Below are 19,417 nucleotides of genomic sequence, written 5' to 3' on the forward strand. Positions count from 1 at the left end.
GATGGTGAGAGCCTAATCCTACATGTGGTACCCAGTGTGAGGAGAACACATGATGTATAGTGTGGTGACTGGAAGCAGTGCAAAAAAGTGGGGTGCAAAGTGAAGTTGTGAAAAAACTGTAAAATTAGGTAAAGAGGAGAAAAAATGTTTATTAGGGTTCTCTTCGATCCTAAAATAAAAAAGAGTGCGTAGTGGTCTAAACAAATAACCACTAATGAAGATGGAAGGTCGACATGTTTCTGCAGGCTTATTAGATCCACGTGGTATCTAGCTGCTTCGTCAGGACCATTATCGCTACTGCTTATATGAAAATAGTGAAAAAAGAAGATAGATAAAATATCACCTGAGATTTAGTGATACCATCCTTCTCCTGACTTGATAGTTCAAAGTAGGATGTAAATCCATCGCCGTCAAAACACACATATAGGAAAAAGACAAATGAATGCAAACCACTGTATTGAAACAAGTCTTTCTAACACTACGTGATCTCATTAGGGGCGGATGTGTGGTATTTTTATATGAACGTCCTACACATCCGCCAACAGCACAGATATTCTAGCTGCTCACTTACCAATTTGGCAGGAGAGAAAAGTCCCACCTCACCTGGCTACAGCACAGGTAAAACAGGGCACCGCTCTGAATAGCGAAAAAAAGATGAACAAGGAGTTAGGACACACAAGGTGTCAATCCATTCAAACACAGCCAATAAGTTCAGAAAACAATTCCAAGATGTACACTGTTCGATGTTTGGTGCTACCACTATCTATCAGAAGATAATAATGTGCAAAGGAATCATATTGGCGGGCACTGAAGTGTATGGGTTCGCCTGCATCAACTCAGTGAAACCCTATTACGTATCTCTCAAGAGATGTTAACGCACCACAAGCACACAGATTGAATTTTAGTAGGTAGCGTATATGTCACACATAACCACATTTATGTATTGCGCCTGTCAATTCATAGCATACTGGAACCACTCTGTAAGGTCAGAGAAGACAGACAGGCGAGTATTATCTGGGCATAAGTAGCGTTAATGTGATATATAGCCATATTACAGCCTTCCGCCTGTCAATTCATGTTGTATCAGAACCACTCTTTGAGACAGACAGGCGAGTATCACCTGGTCATAGACAATCGGTATTTACACACGCATCTCTCATACCCTCTTCAAAACGTCTGGGAAAAGCTCTTAGACACACTAGATTATGTCAGTCGTGCCAGCGCTTACCTCTCCGTCGGTACTTCAACAACCTCAGTAGTGTCTTGTCCCCTTTTGTTAGCGAATAGAAAGTGTAACCTTATTTTTCTGAAGAATTTGTTCATCTCGATGTTAGTGAGGAAGGGGTCAGCGGTGTTGGTAGTGACAAACCCAAGACCTCTATTCAATACTTGTTCTTCAGTTTCCGTCAGAATATGGGAGCTAAGATTGATTACGAGGGAGGCCCCGCTGATGTCCCTGGTATTTCTTGGGGGATCTTCTTCCCATTCCTCAGGTCCATCGTCTGTGGAGGTAGGTTCCATTGTACCTGTCCCTGTTGTTGAGATCTGCGTCTGCCTCTCGGTCTCCCTTGGCCATAGCCTAAAAAAGGCTGTTGAGTGTATTCTGGATAGAAATGTTGAGGGCCAAATGATCCCCCTGGCGGTGGAAAAGTGGGGGTGCCCCACGGCATAGGTTGCCACCAAGGTGGAGGTGGTGGGCCGTAGGTTTGTTGATTAATAGCCCATCTATACATTGATTCTCCACTCCATAGGGCATCTACCTCTGCTTATTTCTGGTCAACACACAGAAGCCCCATGAAAGAATATACTTGTATGCTAAAACTGACAAGACAATATATAATTAGACATACACTTCAGAGAGATCTCTCTCTGGGAGCACTCTCCCCCTTCTGTCCATCTTCTGCATAAATGGACAAATAGACACAGTATTTAGTAATCTCTGCGCAGGGAATTGCCTTGCCCATTAGTAAACATGTACCGAATGACTTTATTCTTATATTGAATTAAGGTAGAGATATTTGAACTTGGAGATCTGCTTCTCTCCCTAGTGAATACCAGTGCATAATCCAAATCAGTCTTCGGGCGCTCGAGGAAGCGGAAATATTCTTTTCGCTCTTAATTGTAATTATTAACATCTTTAGAAGACAGGATACATAGTAATTCTGCTCGTAATGCCCTACACAATCTATAGGCTGATCACGCTTTACTAATGGGTGAATAGTGTCTCGAATGAGTAGTTTTACTAATAAACTACCGCTCCCATGATTCTGTGCGCGTCGCGTCTGATTGACATCATTCGGGCGCCTAAGGACTCAGACAGACCGGAAATATAATGAGTGCTTTGGCGCTGCGTCGGTACCTCCCACGACAACCCAGAGGGACGCCTGGGGTACCGACGGAGAGGTAAGCGCTGGCACGACTGACATAATCTAGTGTGTCTAAGAGCTCTTCCCAGACGTTTTGAAGAGGGTATGAGAGATGCGTGTGTAAATACCGATTGTCTATGACCAGGTGATACTCGCCTGTCTGTCTCAAAGAGTGGTTCTGATACAACATGAATTGACAGGCGGAAGGCTGTAATATGGCTATATATCACATTAACGCTACTTATGCCCAGATAATACTCGCCTGTCTGTCTTCTCTGACCTTACAGAGTGGTTCCAGTATGCCATGAATTGACAGGCGCAATACATAAATGTGGTTATGTGTGACATATACGCTACCTACTAAAATTCAATCTGTGTGCTTGTGGTGCGTTAACATCTCTTGGGAGATACGTAATAGGGTTTCACTGAGTTGATGCAGGCGAACCCATACACTTCAGTGCCCGCCAATATGATTCCTTTGCACATTATTATCTTCTGATAGATAGTGGTGGCACCAAACATCGAACAGTGCACATCTTGGAATTGTTTTCTGAACTTATTGGCTGTGTTTGAATGGATTGACACCTGGTGTGTCCTAACTCCTTGTTCATCTTTTTTTCGCTATTCAGAGCGGTGCCCTGTTTTACCTGCGCTGTAGCCAGGTGAGGTGGGACTTTTCTCTCCTGCCAAATTGGTAAGTGAGCAGCTAGAATATCTGTGCTGTTGGCGGATGTGTAGGATGTTCATATAAAAGTACCACACATCCGCCCCTAATGAGATCACGTAGTGTTAGAAAGACTTGTTTCAATACAGTGGTTTGCATTCATTTGTCTATGCACTTTGTTTCTTTTTCCTATATGTGTGTTTTGACGGCGATGGATTTACATCCTACTTTGAACTATCAAGTCAGGAGAAGGATGGTATCACTAAATCTCAGGTGATATTTTATCTATCTTCTTTTTTCACTATTTTCATATAAGCAGTAGCGATAATGGTCCTGACGAAGCAGCTAGATACCACGTGGATCTAATAAGCCTGCAGAAACATGTCGACCTTCCATCTTCATTAGTGGTTATTTGTTTAGACCACTACGCACTCTTTTTTATTTTAGGATCGAAGAGAACCCTAATAAACATTTTTTCTCCTCTTTACCTAATTTTACAGTTTTTTCACAACTTCACTTTGCACCCCACTTTTTTGCACTGCTTCCAGTCACCACATTATACATCATGTGTTCTCCTCACACTGGGTACCACATGTAGGATTAGGCTCTCACCATCTGCCAGTCCACAGTGGGTCTCATGATTTACCTCTGTGAGTGAAGGATCCCAGATGATGAAGGGCGGATCCGAGTGGTGACTGATGGGAATCTCTCCACAGAGATAAGAGATCTGTTGTGTGATTTTCTTTAACACATTATCGGTTCCATTCCCTTTCCCTTTATTTCACCTTATAGGTATTTAACTTAGCTTGCATTTACACTGACCCCTTGCTATTCTTTGTTGGTATAACATCTTATAAACATCACTGGCCCTGGGAAATAGGTAGAGAAATAAAGTTTAGTATGCCTGAACTCTGAATCTAAAGATGCATCTTTTAGTGAAGGTGTTTTTTACATCCTATGTGTGAAAATACCAGCCATCCAGTAGGCCTCTGCTGGGTTTGTTGATTGACTGTCTAGGTTTTGGATGATGGGCTGGAGAGAAGCAGTGGCTCCAGAAGTCTGATGAGTCATTGCAGGGCTGAATAGACCTGGGCTGCATTTAGAGTAGGGGGAGGAGATTTCCTTTCACTTGAATGGGCCTGGTCTGCCTCTGACAATGCCATTTCCACCCCCTGCCAGGATGCTACACCAAAGAGGACAGAACTGGTTCTGGCTGGGCACAGACACTCTCTGCCTGAGAGGACAAAGGCTTTTGGGCTATAAAAAAGTGGGGCCCAAACCAATGAATTTTTTAACTCTTTTGGACCAAGGAGACTGCCAAGAAGAAGAGCTGGAGAAACTGTGAGGAGGAACTACCACTATGCTGTGTGCTTTGCTGTGTTGGCCTGCAGTGGCTGCTTCTGTCTTGGGCAGTGAAAGGACTGGACTGAACTTTCTGCAATCTACTTTTGAGAGTTTCTCCAAGGGCTTGAGGTAGAGCTTACCCCCTGTTCAAAGATGTCTCAGGAACAGCAAAGACTTCCAGTTCTTCTGCCCCCTGCACTGGGGACTGTGTGTTTTGTTCTGTAACAGAATAAAAAGCAACACGCCGCCGTCTACGACGCCGCTGCCAACTCCGTGTCCTGAAGGCACCGCAGAGGGCACCGCCGCAACCCTGCACCGCGACCCTGTTCTCACCGACACCATCTGATGCCGCCATTGAGCCTATGCCCCCACCTAGACCTGAGGGCATTGTACGCTCCACCGCTGCACTTCGCATCACAGCACCTGACACCTGCCGATGCCAGCGCTCCTGACTCCAACTGCGAGGGGTTCGATCTGCAATGCGTGTGACTTCGAGGGCCTGACGACTCCTGCACCGATGCCTGTGGATGCCGTACTTTCGAAAGCTCAATGAGAGGTCGCCGACGCCCTGAATTTGTAAAGGTACGGTTTTGCAGGTCTACCCGACACTGTAGCTGGCCCGCTACGCCGCTGTCAGCCAGAACTGGTTGGATTTGTTTGTTCACAACGCCGTGATAGCCCCGGATGGAGCTATCGACTTCAAGGAACTGTATTTCAAGGTTATTGTTGATAACTGATGATTTCTAACTACTGTATTATGGATTTTTATTGTTTTTGGTCTTGTCTTAAGTATATAAAAATATTGGAACTGGTGTGGCGTCCTTTTGTAGTGCTTACACTGTATTACTGTTGGTTATGTGCAAATGCTTTACACACTGGCTCTAGAATAAGCCTGACTCCTCGTAGCAAGCTACCAAGGGGTGAGCAGGGGTTATTTAAGTAGTGTAGCTCCCTTGTCCTGACTAGGAAGTAGGGTCCCCACTTGGACAAAGGTGCAAGCCCTTGCCAACTAGATACCCCCATTTCTAACACTCTCCTATACTGGTTAAATGTAAACTTAAAAGAAACCTGTCCAAAAATTGACCTGCTCTGAGGCCTTATTCATCCATATGATGTGGCGATGCCTGCATATCGTAACTGTGTCATTGAGCTGCAGATGGCCTGACAGAAGAGCCCCCATCAGGGTAAAACTGTTTTTGAGTTGCTTGCTCTCTGGTTTAGGAAGGAACTGGTCTGGAAGTTTGGGCAGACTGTTCCTATTGGGGCAGGGTCAAAGCTGATTTGTATATGGCTGCACACAAACTAAGGTGCCATGGTGTGCAAAATAAAGCTGGATTGGGATGTGGCCCTCAGTGATTACCAGAGGTTGAGATTAATTCAAGCATTTCATCCATCATTTTTTTTATATACTTTAATGTGTTAGCCGAAGTGGGGCGGGTATGCCCAGACGTGGGTCTCCGTGCACCTTGTGTAACTGGAACTTCTCTGATGATCCCTAACTAGGGTGAAACCAGTCCTGGAATGCATATATTCCAGTTCAGGGAAATACCGACCTCACAGTTCGGGCTGGACGGTTCCCATTGGAACATTGTCAAGACTGATATGGCTGGGTCCAACCTGAGGTGGCATGGGATGTGGCAAGAGTGATTACCAGTGGCTGAAATTAATTCAAGCATTCCATCCATTTTTTGGTTGCAAACAGATTTTTATTATTTTGTAATATATCAATCAGTGGTAGTACCAATACAACGTTGTATAGGCAATCTAAATCCAAGTACAGCTAATTGCAGAGTTACACACCATTCTCAGGTTGACATTTCACATGAAGGTGTTATTCCTGTACAAGCTTAAGAAAGAAAAGAAATTAATGGTACAGCTAGAATGGCCTAGAGTCTCCAGGTCTGTAGCACTCAGTACCTTATTAAGTTGGTAGTCACCATCACATTGTTCTGCTCCTCAATTAACTTCTTAACAAACCAAGAGAAGACACCCCCCTCCCCAAAAAAGCTCCACCCTCCCCCAGGCATGTCGCTTATTCACCGGATGTCTTGCATTATAATGCTGGTCAGATCAACACCGCGCCAGGGTCTCTAATCTCGGCACTGCACAGACCAAGAGCTTTACTTGGCATTCTGCACTCACAAGCAGTAGTCCGGGTCACCCAGTAAACCACTTTCTCAGTCGCCCACGTCAGGGCCCTCGACGTCAGGGGGTACGTTGTTGTCTTCGCTCGGCTGTTTCAGTATCTCCACTAATGCCACCCAAGCCTTTGCTGCCTCCAGTGCCTTTTCGCTGCCAGTTCTCTGGGCCATCTGTAGTCTAAAGATCCCTTCACAGTCAGCCCGTTTTATAAGTTCCCTCGTCCATCACAGTACATTAGGGACATGTTTCGCCTTCCAGTGGCTTGTATGTTCCCTTTTGGCCAGCACCAACTCCAAGTCTATAAACCTGCTAGTGACCTTGTTCCTGGCAGTGTGGGAGAACCAGTGCAGGAGACAGCACCCCGGTGTCAACCCTATGTTGTGCTGTGTCGTGTCCACCAATCTAGTCATCACCTTATTCTAGAACCCTCCCAGATGCGGGCAAGCATGTGTAAAAACCCTGAATTCTCCAGGTTGCACCTCGGGCAAGCGGACTGTGCCCCAAAATACTCAGAACTCTTACGCAGGGTAGGGTACGCGCTGTGAAGTACAAAGAAGTGAATTAGCTGGAAAACGCGCATTCCTAGAGCTTTTCCAGGCTCTCTCCTCTAGTTCCCCCATTGTTTCTCAGCTATGGACTCGCCCAAGTCTGCCTTCCATTTGAGACGCAGGACTGTCGGAGGTTGTAATGTCTCTTGAGTGAGTCGTCGGTAAAAGCAGGTGACCGCTTTAATTGTGCCAGCGGGCATTACTATATGCTAACAACCCAGGGAGGTCTGAGGTTCTGCCAGACCCTCCTGCCAATGCTTTCGGATAGCTGCTGCCAGGGCAGCATGTAGAAGGAAGTCTCCTCCTGGGAGGTCGTATCGTTCTAATAGATCTTTAAAAGGGAGCAGAGTATTATCTGCATATAAATCTCAGATAATAGTGATCCCCGCCTCTCCCCATGCCCGTTGTCTATGCCAGTCCCCACTATGGGGTAGTGCCTCGCAGACCAGTAACGAAATCTCTGGTGCATAAGGGTGTTTTATCTGACCGATTCCAACACCGGCGCGCTGCTCGTAAGTCTGAGGGAACCGCCCTATCCCTCAGGGGGAGGCGCAGCAACACGCGGGAAAGGAGCTGCAAACTTCAAGCATTCCATCCATCACCTTATTTTTTGATATCCTAATTGTGACAGGTATGCCCAGAAGTGGGTCCCATGAGCTCTGTGCCACTGGAACCAAGCTATACTTAGCCGCTGAGCCCTAGCTAGGGTGAAACTGGTCCTGGGTTGCACTTGTTCTGCTTCAGGGAGGACTAGGTTTGCCAGTTTGGTTTGGACTGTTCCCATTTGACCTGGCTCAAGACTGATTTGGACATAGCTGGGTCAAAACTGAAGTGGCGTGGTGTGCAAAATAACAATACCAGTGGCTGAGATTAATTCAAGCATTCCACCTATCACTTTTTTTTGGGTTACCTCAGAATTTGTCACCCATTGGTCCCAATAGTGTTGCACGGACCACAGGCCTTAGTGCACAAAAGGGAATTGGGCCCTAGAGCTGATTGAATAGTAACACAAAGCAATAATCAGAATACAGTTGGTCCTGTAGAGAGCCACCTGGCAGCTCTACCATATCACTCCCTGGGCGGGGGCGGGGCCCCAGGAGATAAATAAAGGGCGTAAGGTCGCTCGGGCCTTCGCCGGCACAATAAGACAAAAGTCTCTTTTGTGCAGTACTGCGCAGTCAAGGGCTAGCCCTCATGCAGCAGCCTACCTAGCCTGTTACAGGTCCTTTGGGCCAATGGGCTCAGGTGCCGCACCTGCTGCATCTATGATAGCTAGGCCGGATTCATCTACCTACCTTTTGGATCTTAGTCTTTTCGATCTGCATTGTTTTATCATTTAGCAGATATCAATTCCTATGATGTCACTGATGCCAAAGTTGGTTTGATATCACTTCCTCTAATCCCATAACATTTGCTAAATCCTTCTCACGCCTACGAATTTTCACAACTGAAGAGTTCTGTTAAAAAAACATGTCTTAGTAATTAAAATGTTACTTTTGTGCATATACCTCCAAGCATTTGTATTTGGCTTCGCCAGCGTGTCCTACAGCGGCTTTGACAGGGTTTCAGTTGACATACCAAGGCACCGGCGGCTACTCCTTTTATAAAAACGCAAGTGAAAGCTACCTCACACGTTTTGTCTCTCCGATTACTAAAACTGTGTAGACATGCGAGGGTTTTCCCTCTTTTACGTTGTTGGATTAAGTCGTACCTAACACGGCAGGTCCTAGGGCGGTGCACAACGTGCGCTTGCGATCTAGATGGTTTTGTTGCGAGTTGTTTTGGGAAAAGTTGATTTATTAAGGCAGCCGCTAGCACTTTTTTTTAACGTGGTAACTTTTTCTCCCTTCCTTTGACAAGTGCGGCGTCAATAAGGTGCTTAAAATACCATTTGCGAATCGCGATTTAACCAAAATATAAATAATCCACGCCTTCCAGAATGTGTAAGTAGCTTTTCTTTTCGCTCAGTGCTGTTACGTCATCATCCTGCGTCGCAGTTGCTCATGGCAACCGTTTCCAACGCAACGCCTGGGCTCAACGACGCTGGATGCTGTAAGTAGACCTCACTCATTCCTCTGCGCTTTTCTATGTGGCCGCGGGTATCACCGAGCTCTTTTTGTAGGGTCTCTGAAACCATGAGTTTACTTTAAAGCTTTTGTTTATCGTGATAAGTTCATGTGCTAATAATAACACGAGGCATGCAGCGGAATCTAGACCGCAGGCATGCATAGGTGATCTGAGGCCAGGCGTGTGCTTGAGTCTGAAGTCATAGGTTCAGGTGCCCACATAGTATTTACATACGTACTCCCAAGTTCTGAATGTAAGTCTGCAGGACTTTCAATTCTTGTACGTTTGTTTCAGCTAACTCTAATAAGGACTTGGTAACTCATTGTTCCTAGCATGGCAAGTGTTGTTTACTAAAGACGTATGTGATATACATGACAAGGGCATTTTGCAGCAGTGCGAATAGCAAGTATGAGGCAAGCACAGGAGTCAGTCAGACTTTAATCGGCTTTTGCAAAAAAAACATAAAAGTCCATTTAAATTAAGCAATAAAAATACATCTTTTAACATCTGTTATCAGTACATCTACCACATAACAGTCAGTTGTGCTCTCTAATAGAGGTGGGCGAGCCAACAAAGTAATAGGGAAGTCTGAGCCAGAGGCGAGCCACCTTGACTTGGCTCTAAGAGCCCGTGCTCGAGCCGAGCCTTGAAAATATTTGGCATGTAAATCATGTAACAAATTTCATACTACAATATTAATGCCCACAAACATCTATTCGAGTGTGAATATTGTTTCGTTCTTCTACACTCTTCACTTTGTAATTTCGTACCATTGTAATATGTTGATCATATTTACACATGCCTCTTGTTACTATTAGTAATGTGTTTGATTCAATCCTGTATCTGTTTATACTGGATAACCATAATAAACAGCATTTAAAAAAGTTATAATAGAAAAGATATCCTTAGGATCAAAAGCGTAATTCTTTAGTATGCTTAAGTGTTTCGCCTTAATTAATCGTTTGGGGAGTATTTATTAAAAGTGAGCATGTTTCAACATGACCTGATAAACATTCCTGCCCTTGCCCTGATGACAATGCTATTAGTGAACTGAGAGGCACTTCAGCTGTCATATATACCCTATACGTCGCCTTGATTCTTATTATATTGATGGAGAACATTGCCGTCTATTAATTCACATGCAAGGGAGGTTTTTGTACAGCCTCTTCCCTTACCCACGTATTGGAAGGTGCCCTCATATGTGATCACAAACAAAAAGGAGGTTTGATGAAATAAAGAATCTGCCCAGGATCACACCGTTTGGTCAAAGAGGAGGCCAGGGTTAATCTCTAACATTTTTTTTTGGCAGAGTTTTATACAGCGCGAACTAGACTCGAACCGAATCAGGTATCAGAGCGCTTTACATAGCACCAGTTACGTTACATGAGGACGGACAATCATTCATTTTAGGCACGGGGAGATTAAGTGATTTGCCCAGAATCACAGGAGGTTTTTGGCGTCGTTACTGAGACTCGAACCCAGATCCGAGGTCGAGCGCCCTAGCCTTTGATATTTCAGTTTCACACTCTGCAGTGAATCCACTGGATCGATATCGCTTTCTGATATCTAAAGTAAATGCGTTGTCTTTAGTTTTTGGCGTATGACGGAGTTTGGGTGACAGAGCATTATTACATAGTGCTAACCATCCTGAAGGACATAAGAGCGCTTCAGACACAGTCTACATTACACATTGTTTTTCTGCACCGGGTGATTTGCTGGGATTCACAGGATAGGAGCTGAGAACAGGATTCAAAACTAGTTTACCATGTTGCATAGTTGACAGCTGTAGCCACTAAACCACATCGCCTCCCATGAAAGCTCGGCTGGGTTTGGGCTCCAGGTTCTTAGAGGACCTCGAGCTGAGCCAGAGCCAGGCAACTTGCGCGACCTTTCAGCGGCTTGTTCACCTCCACTAATAGACAACCCACTGACATGTCTGTGCACGAAAGTTGAAATCGGAAGGAAGCCTTAGGGACCCTGACCAGGTTAAGAAGCCTGTGCTCCAAAGGATGAGCAAAGAACAAATGGTGACCGGTCCTTGCTTTAACAGGCCTACATTTGAAGGATAAAGCACTCACTACAGTCATACTTAGTCCACACTTTTAAAGTCATTCCAAGTGCTCTGGAACTTTTCAAACGTGTATGGTACTATTTGAGTGCCAAGTTTGTTCGTTCATTCACTAGTTCTTTCTAAGCAAATCTACTACACCTTCAATGGAAAAGCTTGGTCCTTCTCATCAGGACTGTGTTACTAGTATTAAGGTAGCACTAGTACTCCAAGACTACATCTACTACTATAAATATGCATGTAATTAAAAGACACTGACATTTGCACTTGGCTGACCTTTTTTTTTAACATGAAATACTCAGGGGGAAATTTACCAAATCTCCATGCAACGCAGCGCAGCTTCCCACAAGGCTGCGCTGCGTGGTGCAACAGGGAAGGAGCAGGAGAGCCCCATATTTTTAAAGATATGGCTCTCTCCTCCCCTTTGCCTTGCGCCGATGCTGATTACAGCTGCTGTGCACCATGCACCACCTCAGCATCATAGCGCTAGGGTGTGTGTGTGTGTGAGTCTAGCATAGGTTTTGTACAGGAAGGGTGGATGGATGGATGGGTTTTTATATAGCGCAATATCACCGCCAGGTCTCAAAGCGCTTTGCATTGGGAACCCGTCCTGGTTTTTCCCTGTGAGATAGCCCCTACTGGGTATCCCCAAGGTGAAAGCCAGGCATCCCGCCGCGGGGGGCCGTAGTGGAGATTAAGCAAGCTATTGCCCAGAGTTGCAGAGTGTGAACCTGTGATTCGAGTAGGCACCGAAGCGAGAATTACCGAGTCCGTGGACATTTTGGGCTCAAGACCCTGCCGGGAATTGAACCCTGGTCCCGGGTCTGATCTCAGCGTCCGGGTCTGCCTCCTCTAACCAGTGAGCCACACTTCTCCACTTCCTGTATAAAATACTATGCCTAGACAGGAGGGAACGCCTTTTCCACTTTGTATGCGTGCTGCACAGTGCACGCAAAGTCGGAAAAGGAAGTAGAAATGAAAGCATTTCTCCTTCCTTGTGCCTAGTTTAAAAGGGCGCAGTTTTCTCACGCTAAACCCAATCTACTGTGTTTAGTAAATTGGGTTTAGCGTGAGAAACCATGGGTGGTTTAATGGAAATGCCCATGCATCACCTGTGGCACGCCCCATGGTGCAAAGTAATGCGAAGTAGCACTGTGCGCTGCTTCGCATTACTTTTACGTTATTTCTAGCACTTAACAAGTTTAGCGCTGGAAAGTCAGGAAAAAAAATGTTTGCACCATTTTGCATCCTTTTGTGACGCAAACACGGCACAAAATCTCAGTAAATCTCCCCCTCAGATCTAGTACTTTTCAGCAAGCTCTGGTGCTTCTTGGCAGAACTTGCTTTATCTTTAATGAGACAGTACTGTAACTACTAGATAGAACTGTTATTCTTGTGATGAGGCAGTGGAGGCACTTCTCTCCAAGACTACTATAGTTTTAATCAGAAGGTGCTGGCACTTCTCAGCAGGAATGCAGCCCTTTTAATTGGACAGCACTGCCAATTCTCTTTAGTATTGCCATACATTTAATGGGACAGCACTGTTGTTTCCCAGCTAGACTGGGACATCTGGAACAGCGCCTCCATACCTAAGCACTGTGCCACCCTGCTCACGTGAGGAGACTGCTCAAAACCGCGTGGATGACCGAATACTCTGTCATATTCCACCTACAAACTCTTCCAACCTCACATGCTTTTTTTTCTTATATTTCTTTTATTGATTTTTTTCAAGCAAAGAACAATACAGTTCAGTAGCAATCCCTTCCCCCATCCTCGACAACTCTTCACTCCCCACAAATCCAGAGCGAGAGGCGAGTCCTCACAGACATAGGGGGAGATTTTCAAACCTTGTGCGCTGGTTTTGCGCCACAAAAGTGACGCTAACCAGCGCAAATCTTTTGTTGCTGCTATTTCTTTTCTGTTTTGCGCGGAAAGCACCATCAAAGTAGTACAAAGCAGTGTGTAGCACTGCTTTGTGTTACTATGTGCCGAGGGGGCGTTACATGGGTGGTACATTCCTATGCAACCACCTATGCCTTTTGACGCAAAACCATATTTACAAACATTTGTTAATATGGTTTTGCGCCAAAAGGTAATGCCCCTTCAAAGCAGGTGCTAACAGGAGAAATGCTTTTCATTCTCTGTGCTTTTCTGACTTTGCATGCGTGCTGCACTGGGCAGCACATATACAAAATGGGAAAGCTTTGCATCGTGTCTAGCTTAGTATTTTGTACTGGAAGGGTACCCTTCCTGTACAAAACCCATGCACACTCATGCACACACCCTAGCGCTGCAGCGCTAAGATGTGTGCAAGGCGCACAGCAGCTGACATCAGCGCCGACGCAAGGGAAAGGGGAGGAGAGAACCATATCTCTGAAGATATGGCGCTCTCCTGCTCCCTCCCTGTCAGGCAACCCAGCGCAGCCTCACAAAGGGCTGTGCTGCATTGTGTGACTTTTTTGTAAATCTCCCCCCTAGTTCGCTAAAAAAACAGTACACGACACACAGGCAACGTAAATAGGTGGTATACAATACACATAGAGGCACTAACGCCAAGCCATCACAAACTCCAGGACATATTCACATATCAGTCCTCTTCAGGATCCATCTCATGTTCAACGACAGGTTCCTCAAGTTCCTGCTGCAGACGAACCGTCACCAGATCCAATTACATTCTACCCACTTTGTCTTCCCTGCTGTACACAAATCTATGCTCACCCACATTCCCCTCTTACCCATCTCTCTAGTTCCCACAGCATTTCTTTCCTAGTGGGTGGTCAGTTGGTCATCCATCTTAATGCTATGTATTTCTCCCCTACAGCTAGTCCTAGTTCCAGCATATTTAGTTGTTGAGATCGAGTCACCAGGCATGAAAGACCTAGCTGAATCGTTGGCAAGAGCAGCAGCTCAGTCAGAACCCCTTTACCTGGATTATTTCATTCCAAAAAGCTAACTTGTCCACCACATATGAATATAGGTCCCAGTAGTCTATCTTCTTCTGAGGCAGTGCTCCTATTTAGTCAAATCCAATCTGTGTAGTTACTTGAGCATGATGTAATCCCTGTGCACACACTTGTAATGAATCAACTTCAAACATGCATTAGGAGTCACTCTTCTGCAATTGCCTAACGCAGAGGTCCGTTCACGCTCACTCAGCTTCTCACCCACATAGCCTTCACGTTGTGTTTTCAGTGTCATAATGAAAGTGGCTGTGACCAGTGAGAGCAGGCATATAGGTGTGTAATAAGTTTAGGCTCTCCCCTTATGTTCAGTAATGTCTGATTCAAGACATGCGTCTAGGGTTTCTCCGGGGACCCCTTGCAGGTCTTCAGGAAGGCTGCCAACAGACCAGCATACATGAGAAAACAGTTACATGGGTAATCCCGTCTAGTGCAGAAGTCCACATAACCCACCATTCTACCATCTTTATATAAATCCCCCAGGCATTGTGGGGCATTTCCCTCACCCCTGCGTCTGAGGATCGCAGGAATCCTGGGACTAATCCCAGTACGTAAACACAAAAGAAGCTGCTCCCAACTAAATGTCCGAAGGTGCTCTAAATCTTGACTGTGAGTGCTGACATGTCACAAAAAGTGAAGGACTGTCCTCACACACCACCATGTGTCACGCTGCATCATCGGCAGTCCTCGCCCTCTAGAAACTCGGTTTGGTAGAGGGCGGGCCTTCACCTGGAGATAGGGAAGCACTTCTAAAACTAAGTGGGGGCCCATGACAAGTGAGTGGAGTTTTAAAAACCATAACACTTACCAAATTATATTTAATAGAGGAGGTAGCTATATGGTGTTAAAATAATGTGGGCGGTGAACATGGGGATATTATTGTCCCCTCACTGTAGTGATTGTGGTCAACATGTTTCTGCCAATAGGGTCTGCAGCATTCATCAGGACCAAGAGAGGGCTCCGTTCTTACCAAGGTTGTGGTGAGAAAATGCCACTCGGTGGAATGACCTTTGCCACACTCCACCGGAGAAAAGGACTCTCATCAAGCACTTGAGTAATACCCTACATGCCCCATGGAAGGAGAATGGAGGAGAGACCCCTGTTGTCAAACTTGCCTCAAGGTGCTTCTCTTGTGGGTGGACCTAGCAGTATCCAAGACGGAGATGCCAGCACTCACAGTCAAGATTTAGAGTACCTTCGGTCATTTTGTTGGGAGCAGCTTCTTTTGTGTTTACATTTCGTGTTTGAGGCTAGCTTGCTCCTAGTGTCCTGCGCCTCTAATTCCCTCCCCCTGGATCGCCATGGGGTTAGTGTGCTTTCACTGATCCCAGTACACCAGGAAACCAGCTGTTGCATGTATATATACTCTTCATTTTCCCACCTTGTTATATGCTACCAAATATGTAATAATGTACACATTTGTTCTGGCAGAGTCACCCTACTCTGATGTGACGCCAGAGGCAGCAGCAAGAGCCTCCGGGCTGGGTTCGGTGAGCCAGCATTCTGGCAACAGGATCAGCGTTCCATCCCTGGAACCATTATACTGTGTGCTGGAGATGAACCACCCAGTAGTAGACCCAGATATTTGGAGCCTATAGCCCTCCGTTGTCCCATGGAAGCTATAGGACCTCCAGGCTGATCTGTACCCTTCCATGTTCCCAGACCAACAACCTAAGTAACTCATCTAGTATGCGAAAGTATGATTCTTTAATATGCATTGGCATGTGCTGTAGCACATATAGTGCTTGAGGTAGCATGATAATTTTCCTTATGGCTGGCTATATGTCCCATGAGGGACATTGGGAATTGCAACCATTTTTGCACACTTCTTTCTAGGCCATCCAGAACTGCACCAGACACCTCAGGGTATTTGTCGCGCTTTATAAATCATTCATCATCATCATCATCACCACCCACATTCGAGGCGTAGTGCTCTGACATGTCTAAACTGAGATAAACCACCAGATACTCGACTGCTGTTGATTGCAGTTTTATATTAGGTAAGTTGGCATTCGTGGGCACAGCCACTCGTATTGGGCGGAGTACCAACTTATTGGCGTTCAGCTGCAACCTTGAGCATCAGTGTGCTGTGTACCGTGGCCCATGTGTCTATTGGGTTCCTTAGTGTCAGCAGAATGTCATTAGCATATAGCGAGATGATCTCTCATTTTCCTCCCACCATGATCCCAGCATCCTCGTGCCTAAGACGTATACGTTGAGCCAACGGCTCAGTAATCATGGCAAATATCACCGGCAAGAGGTGGCACCCATAACTGGTCTTCCTCTTTCCGAGATTTTGTGGCCCACCTTCACTCTCGCCCTGCTGTCTGTATATAGCAATTTCACCCATCTCAGGTAATCTACACCCAAGGCGTACAGATGGAGCACAAGGTGCATAAACCTTCTGTTGATCGTGTTGAAGGCCTTCCGTGTATCCAACTGCCCATCGCACAGGGCTCCTCCCCCATCATACCCTGTTCCCAGGGCACCAGTCCTAAAAAGAGAAGTGGGGGGACGCTGTCACCGGAAGTGGCGTCACGACAGGAAGTGACGTCATGAAAGGTGCTCTCCGATCTCGTCCCAGAGGGGCCAAAGAGTGAAGTCCACCTGTTTGACAGGAGGGACGGCGTCCACCCGGTAAAATAAGTGGGGGGACGCCGTCCACCCACGTGGTACCCAGAGCCCTGCCTGTTCCATTATAAGAAATGCCTTCTGGATGTTAGTGGCGGTGGTACGGCCGCCCACAAACCCAGATTGATCCATATGTATGACTCAGTCTGCAACTTTTGAGAGCCTTTGTGCCAGAATTTTCCCTAAACGTTTTGCACCTACATTTATCATCGATAAAGGGCGGTAAGCTTGCTTGTCTGTGGGGTCTCTGCCTGGCTTATTCAGGACTACAATATCAGCCTTCCTTAACATGCTGGTAGCACGCCCATCTTAAAGGTCTCTGTGTACATTGCCAGTAGCGGGACCCACAACAAGTCCACGTATGTCTGGTAAAACTCAACACTAAGCTCATCAGTACCTGGCATCTTTCCTGTGTTCATATGTTTTATGGCCTATCTTATATCCTTTTCATCAAGTGTTTCGTTCAGTATAGCTCTTGCGTCCTCATCTATTTTAGGGAGGTGTGCCTCGTCCAAAATGGCTGCTATGCCTGTCTCCTCATCCTGACTTGCTTGTGCATAGAGTGTTGTGTTAAATTCTGCAATTCGGGCCTGGTTATTCTCTTGTTTAATCAGGGTCACCCTATTCACATCTTTAACAGACACTACAACATTCCCGCCCTTCTCTCTGTTAAATAGCCAAGTCAAGAGTCGACCAGGGTGGTCTCCCTGTTCATGTTGCATTTCTGTGTGCAGTTTGTAATCATGCTTCCCAGAGTGTTCCGGGCATCATCTAGTTCCCCCTGCAATCCGTGTCATGTTGCCCATACCCCAGCACTGTGCAGTACTTGCTTACTAATATCCGCTATCTGTTGTTCCAATTTCGTAACTGTGGTCCCCAGGGATTTCCGTACCCCATAGGTCATGGCCATGCATTTACCCCACACTATCACTTTGAATGCCTCCCAGAGCACACCAGCCGATGTCACTGTGTTGATGGCACAGAACTCCTGCCCCTCCTCCCTAATTTCTTCCCAGAACACCTGATCTAACAATGCCCTGGGTTCTATACGTCCCTATGGCACTGGTGCCACATAGGCCTGGCCTTGCAATTCCACCTCAATTCCACCCCAAGCTGCGCATGGTCCGATAAGGTTCAGTTCAAGTACTGGGTGATGCAGAATTGCGCAATTTGTACTGGGTGGGTGAATACATAATCTATCCGAGAAAAGATCCTGTGTGGAGGAGAATAAAAAGAGTAACTCCTTGTTGTACCATGCTGTGTCCTCCATAGTTCCAGGAGATTGTGTGTGTCCATACCCTCCAGTAGTGCCTTAGAGGATCTTCAAGTGGTCTAGAATTAGGCCTGTAACTGTCTAGGCATCTATTGAGCACATAATTGCTCTCGCCCAACTATATAATATCGTAGTGAGTGTATGGTGTGAATAGTTGTGCCACTACCTCAAAGAAATCAGGTGTGTCTACTTTTGGAGCATACATGTTTAGAAGTACAGTGGGTTTACCACCTATATCCCCCACTACACCCACATATCGGTCACCTGCTGCCTTCAGCTCCGTGTCCACCTTAAGGGGAACACTAGCATTCTTCCATATCAATACTCTTACGTGATGAAGAGATAAACCCAGAATACCATAGCCTATCCCCATTTGCTTAGTACTTTCTCATGTTCCGGTGGTAGCAGGTGGGTTTCCTGTAATATCACTATCCATGCATGGTGTTTCCTCACATAGGACCAGAGTCTTTGCCTTTTGATAGGGTTGTGTATCCCCTTAACATTCCAGGATTTCAGTGTCACCCCCGATGTGTGTAGTGTGTGCATCACTTGCATGTCATGGCCTGACCGTGCCAACATGTCACTCCTGTGCTTATAGCCCAAGCCCCTCTCTCCAGTAGTCGTGAACAACTCCCCCCCCCCCCATCGAAACTGAGTACCTGTGTTACCCCTCCCTCACCTCACCCGTGTGGCCCACTCCAACTCGGCCTCCACAAATGACATACTTGTGTCATCCCATCCCCCCCACAAACAACAATCAAGCTTCCCTCTCCAAGCCCGCTGCCACCACGGTCCCTGATAATAGGGGGCTCCAGTAGTTGTGCCCCTAGGGTTCACTCACACACTGGAGAGTGGAAGTGTACTTGTATTCCTCCTCAGTCACAACCAACTTGCCTAACATTCTCAATCCACTGTGAAGCACCTCCCCTCGGGCTTAAACAAACTAGTATTGGTTACCCCCCCCACTCTGTTGTCATTAACCTGTGTCCGTAGGTGCGCAGTCCCCTTCAGATTACCAGTCAATGATTCTCGATGAACTGGATAGCGTCCTTAGCAGGATCAAACAAGTGTCTGTTCCCCTATAGATCCACTCATAGGCGTACCGGCAGCAGAAGTGCGTAGACCAGACGTCGGTCCCTCAATTTCCACTTCACCTCTATGAATAACCCCTGCCTCTTTTGGGTTGCTATACCGTAGTCTAGGTTGAAGGCGGTCTGGTTCCCTTGACCTCCACATTGTCCTGTTGAGGTGTCGCTGCTAATATGGCCATCTTATATTTGTATTGCTGAATTTGGGCTATCAGCATGCGTGGTGGGGATACTGGTTTGGACTTGCAGCCCAGGGTTCTATGGGC

The 19,417-nt window shown here is 46.2% G+C and overlaps 1 protein-coding gene across 3 annotated transcripts in view; it reads left to right on the top strand.

Annotated features, from left to right (window-relative positions):
- The first annotated feature begins 9,069 nt into the window (after positions 1 to 9,069).
- Positions 9,070 to 19,417, top strand: part of RSPH10B (radial spoke head 10 homolog B) — a 517,038-nt gene continuing 506,690 nt past the window's right edge. For all 3 annotated transcript variants that reach the window (XM_078665151.1, XM_078665153.1, XM_078665152.1), the window contains exon 1: positions 9,070 to 9,116. The gene's annotated coding sequence lies outside the window, so the exon portion shown is untranslated. The remainder of the gene's footprint in view (positions 9,117 to 19,417) is intronic.

This window comes from Lissotriton helveticus, chromosome 10 (assembly GCF_964261635.1).
Source record: "Lissotriton helveticus chromosome 10, aLisHel1.1, whole genome shotgun sequence".
NCBI classification, from domain to species: domain Eukaryota; kingdom Metazoa; phylum Chordata; class Amphibia; order Caudata; family Salamandridae; genus Lissotriton; species Lissotriton helveticus.